Source organism: Cinclus cinclus, chromosome Z (assembly GCF_963662255.1).
Source record: "Cinclus cinclus chromosome Z, bCinCin1.1, whole genome shotgun sequence".
Taxonomy (NCBI): domain Eukaryota; kingdom Metazoa; phylum Chordata; class Aves; order Passeriformes; family Cinclidae; genus Cinclus; species Cinclus cinclus.
In genome coordinates, this window is record NC_085084.1 from 14,634,121 (window position 1) to 14,639,753 (window position 5,633).

The window sequence follows — 5,633 nt, forward strand, 5'->3', positions numbered from 1 at the left end:
GCTGCCACCCCTCGGGCTGCCTCCTCTCGGTGTCTCCCGGTGCCGCCGGCGGCTTCCTGCAGCTGTCACCATTTCCCCACCCCCTGGTGACTTTCTTTACGGGGAGTGGTTTCGGCGCAAGGAGGGCGGGAGGCACCGCCGCACCCTCGGCCTTGCTGCGGGCGGCGCTGTGCGGGACGCGCCCTCGGACACCCCCCGGCCGCTGCTGCCCCATCCCCGGGATGTGTCCCTCCCCCTGCAGGAGATGCCCGGTGGGTTTTGGGGTCACAGTTTGTCCCTGGGAAGCGGTAAGAGATTCGACAAGGTGCGTGTTGGTCGCGTTTTACGAGTGTCTGGCGACTCACTTTTGCAACCGACCTGCGGATTGTAACCGCTTGCAGGAATTTAATTTACAGTAGGATTGGTAGGTCGGAAAAGACCTTTAAGACCTTCAGATGTCAGACTGCCTCGTCAGTCCTCGGCCTCTGTACTGGATATTAGAGGTGTGTAGGAGTAGAGAATAGATGCCAGCTGAGGCACCAAAACTTCCAGAAGCAGGCAGCCTCCTTCAATGGAGACGGTCTTCAGAAAAAGAGAAAACAACCTCAGGCAAATGAAAGGCAGAGAAAAATTAACTTCATTAACACAGAGAAAGGTGTCCTCAGAGTGACATTCTGCTGCAGTGACACAAGTCAAAGTACATAAAAAAACACATCCTAAGAGGATCACTATTGGGAGCACTGGAATAAGGCTTCACAAAGGCAGAGTTACGTCCATCAAGGATAACTCCATGAATGCCCTCTGGATTCATGTTTGAAGTCACCTCTATTCGTCAGCTTGTCAAGTGGCAAATAAACTTGGCACCAAGAGCACTGACACTACCACCATTCTCAAGGCTGCATTGCAAAGTTTGTCATTACATGGTTTATCATTAAGAGACCTTTGCACTCGCCATTGTGCTGACACTCTACAAATCCATGGCAGATCCTCTTTCCTACAAACCCTCCAGACTAATAGCGGGAGGAAAGAGAAACACAGCAGGAAAGTGCAGAATAAATTTAATTTTAGTCTGCTATGGGCAAGTCATCAGCCTCTATCTTTCTTTCTTTGCAATGTGTTATGTTACTGGGAATGAAGTTAAAAAAATATTGGATTTATTGATATCAGTGGGATGTTCTTGTATGGATTTTGAGATCAGCTTAGTCTGTCAATGAAGAGTGTCCAAAAAAAAAGAAAAAATAGATATGTGAAAGTGACTTTTACTTACTTATATTGGCAGTTCTTGTGAGAGGTCTTGCAGTTTAAGAAAACTCACAGTGACATAAGATTGGGTATTTAAGACACACTGCCATTTTACTGTATTTCTAGAATCTTTGACATGATAAAATAACACACAAAACAAATCACAAGTCTTGTAGATTGACTAGTTTGGTGAAGAAACTGGCATAAAAAAAGTTTGTGGCGTTCAGACTGTTTAAAACATAATAACACTTTCTGTTTCTTTGAAAAGCAGAGCAATAATTTTTTATTAAAATAGCACCAAAAGTCTTCTCAATTAGTACTTGCAAAAACCCCAATCCCAAAGTTGTTTCTCGGGGTGATGATATTGTGGTTATCAAGGCTGCAGCTGAAATGAGCTGCTTTCCAAGCTATTACCACAGACAAGGAACATTATATTTTGCAGCTGGAAGGATAAAGAGTGGGACAAAGGCTGGTTTTGCTACTGAATAATAAAGTGAGTGGATATAAAAAACAGGGCAAAGGGACCAAGCCCTGCAGTGGTAAATTCACTTGCTCCTCCTGTGACAAGAGCAGTGAAAACAGCTTTTCCCAGCTGCTGCTCCACACGACTTGCCTTTGCCCTGGTGGCAGCAGGCAGCACAAGAGCTCGAGATTTGGTGCCAAAAGCTGCATAAACCTGATTTGCATGAAGTGAGGCACACAGCTGTCCAAGGGTATCACACTGGAGAGATAAACCAAGGGAGCTGCTGCAACCAAACTCATTTACTCTGCTGTTCAAAATAATATTCAGCAGAGCTCACTGTTCCTGAGGAACCTATTGGTTGTGTTTGGTGGGGAAGGGGGCTGCTCCTGAGAATCTCTGACTGCTTCAATCCTGGTTTTCCATTAAAAACCTCAGAGATTTCCTCCAGCTTCCTTACAAAAAGAAGTTATTTGAGTGAAGTGTAATCCAGACAGCATTTATGCAAAACAAGAAAACCAAAACTATGGACAGTCTCTTTCACTAGTACTTTCAGGGAGAAATGTCAATAGCAAACACTGCCTATGGAATTTTTTTAGATTTTTATTTTTTGGCTTCGATGTGCTCCAAACACTCTGAAATAGTACAATTTCCTTGTCAAAAGGGCTGCCTAAAGCGGTCTCTTCTCCTTTTTCCAGCTGTCATGTGGGAAAGTATGGGAACTGTGGAAAACTGCTGGTGGAAGAATAGTTAACACCCTTCTTTTCTTCCAGAATTTTTTTTGGTTTTTAGCTTGCATCCATTTACATATGCATGCCCTAGATACTTGCATGAGTCAAGGTGAGACTTTGGCCAACTATGAAAAACTGAGTCATTGTTCCGAAATGTTGTAAGGCTGAAATATGTTTAGTTTTTCTGGGATAAACTGGGCTAGGCACTTTACCATCTGGAATAGAAGTGTAATGCTCTGTTGTGACTGTTACATAGCAATTAACTTAAGGAATAGCTCTTTTCTTTTTTTTTTTTTGTCTCCTTCCCCAAAATAGTTGATAGTCTGGAGAGAGATATGTATGCATAAATTATGCAATGGATGTTCTTTTAGTAGCATTTTATGTTATCATACATGTGTTAATACATTTAATAATTAATAGCGTGTACTTTGATCTAATACTGTTTTGGGTTTTTTTAAATACTGTTTTTAAAAAAAGTCTTATTATTCAGTAGATTATCAGACTCTCTCCATCTTCTAAAATACTAACTTTTAGGCAATTTTAGAAATGTGTATTTAGGTGGGTCCTAAAGCCAAATATATTCAGGATTAGAAGAATAATCAGCTAATGTATTTTTAGGAGCACAAGGACAGATTTTAACAAGATAAGAGTGCCTTTATTTCCTTAATAATTTCACTTTCTGATCTTTTCTTCACTTGTCACACTGTATCAAGGGAGAATTCAATTACTTGATTCAAAGTCTCAGAGCACCTAAGATGACCCTGCAACATCTGAGAAATAGGAGGGAAAGAAACCTGCTTCTCCCCGCAGTTCTCAAAAAGTAATTGATAGGGTACTTGCCACCAACAAGAAACTCTTCTGTCATGAGCCTGTTATGGTCAGTGGCTGTGCAGCCTGACTGCCAAGATATGAGAATTATTACTCTGATCTGGCAATGAATGTTATTATAGCATTTATGATCAAAATGGACCTTGTCCATAATTTGCAACTAGGTAAGTGGGAAGGAAAAAGAATACAGCTGATTTATCTGCCAATAATTGGTTATTTTTTTTTCCCTGGATAAGAAAGAGCTGATTATGCAGCTACTCGATCCTTGGGATTATTAAAAAAAAAAAAAAAAAAAAAAAAAAGGAGAAAAAAAGGGAGTGAAGAATGATAAATACCTAGTCTCAACAAAGAAATTAAGTTGGGATCTAGATTTTAGTCCAGCACAGGCTACTTCATACACCTCATTTTCCCACAAAAATTTATATAATCAGAATATGTTACATTACTTAACTTTCCAACCCCATCTAAAAGTGAAAATTACCACACTCAAAAAGAATATGAAAACATGACCATAAACAATAAACACAATCTCTTTGTCATTTATTACCACAAGTATTCACTCTGCAGGTCCCAACTAGAGCTTTCAGCCTTTGATACCCAAGTCTACAAAGCTTGGGAAGGCATGGCTCAGACACTGCTGGGGTGCTGGAGTTACCTTCTGATACTTCCTATCTCCTAAAGAGGACAGTACTGGCACAGCACTGTCATAAAATATCCCATCACTAGAACTTAGAAATGGCACATTCTGCTTGCTCACAGATACATAATTAACAGAAGCACAGATTGGCTGATGCTAGTTCCTACACTCCTGAAGTTTTTCTGGTTTACTGCCAAGGCTTGTTCATAACAGGAATTGTATCAACTAAGCCAGAAAAGTTCTTAAGAAGAGACAGGAGATGCTACAAAAATATCAGTAAAACTCATCTCTCATTACAAGTACAAGCACGAATGGGTGAAATACATCAAAAGATTTTGTTGACTAATTACTTTTGTGTTTTCCACAAGACACAAAGGATGAATCAATGTGCTTGGTGGACTTTACCTCTAACCATGATAAAAGAAAATACAATAGAATTTGGGTGTCTGCTGTTAACAGAGGTTTATGAGAAAAAATATGGACCTGACTTGTTGTTATTTCCTGAGAACTGATAAATTTTATCTGTGGAATTACATTGTATGGTGGAGTCAATATATATTACAGAATAGGATTGGCTCATCGCTGATCTTGGCAATGGCATAAACCCTTGTAGGTACCTGTTCAAAGAAGTTGTGTTGTTAGTCTCATTTTCATGCTTAAAACCAATAAAACCAAATAATAATTTCCAACACACTGTCAGTGATGATTTATCAAGCTTTGCATTGCTAACGGAAGATAAAACACTTTAGACATGTGGTCACAAACAAATTGTTGTAAGGAATTACAATGAGATGTTACAATTTATTTCTGCTGTATTGCTGTCCACACCTGAACACTTTTCCTGCTTTACCAAAGAGCAAATTCCACCAATGCTGGAATTAATTTCCTTTTAGAGCAGTTGGTGAACTCTGAACCGTGATGAATAATCTAATTCACAGATGTAATTAAAGTCCATGCATCCAAACCTGTTCCTGTAAAATCACTTAATAATTGCAATGTATTCACCAGCAGTTGCATTTCTAAGCAGTTGGAAGGATCTCTTCAAGTGTGACAGTATTCAGTAAAGTAGCAAAATCATAACAAAAAATTTTGTGATCAGGTTGAAGGAAGTCTATTAGAAATATAAAAATAATATCACAGTATTATTAAAACATCATTCCAGAAGTTAGTAAAACACAAGCATACAAACTATGAGAATTTAAAAAATAACCAAACTCTTATTGAATTCTATTTGAAATAGTGATGTATTTACACTGAATTAACTGACTTCCTTATTCCAGGTACATAGTTTTATGGATTACCAGTTCTGGAATTAAAAAGGAATTTATTTCTGTGACTTCTTGACAGAACTTCCTGCTTTGCATCCAAAACAGGATTTTGAAGCCATCTAAAAGTGGTAGTCTCTAATTTGAGGCTTACTTACCCCTTACTTCCCCAAAAGGCAAATACATGTGACAAGTGGGAAAAAGTGGAGTTTTCATTACTTGAAGGCTGATCACAATATTCATTCTTTCACTACCTCTTCCCAGCTTCACCCTTTCCTAACAGGGCTTCATGGGATGCTGTTTACCTAGTTAGAAACAGTATGGCTACTGCTCAGTACCCTATGTAGAGACCACATGGACATGACAAAATATGATTGCCTACAACTGGAAAATGACAGATGTAGATATACCTTAATTTTCTCTGTGTTAATTTCCTCAGTCCTTGTTTTTGTCTATGTTTTGCTTAGTTTAGCAGAGGATTTATGGTAGTG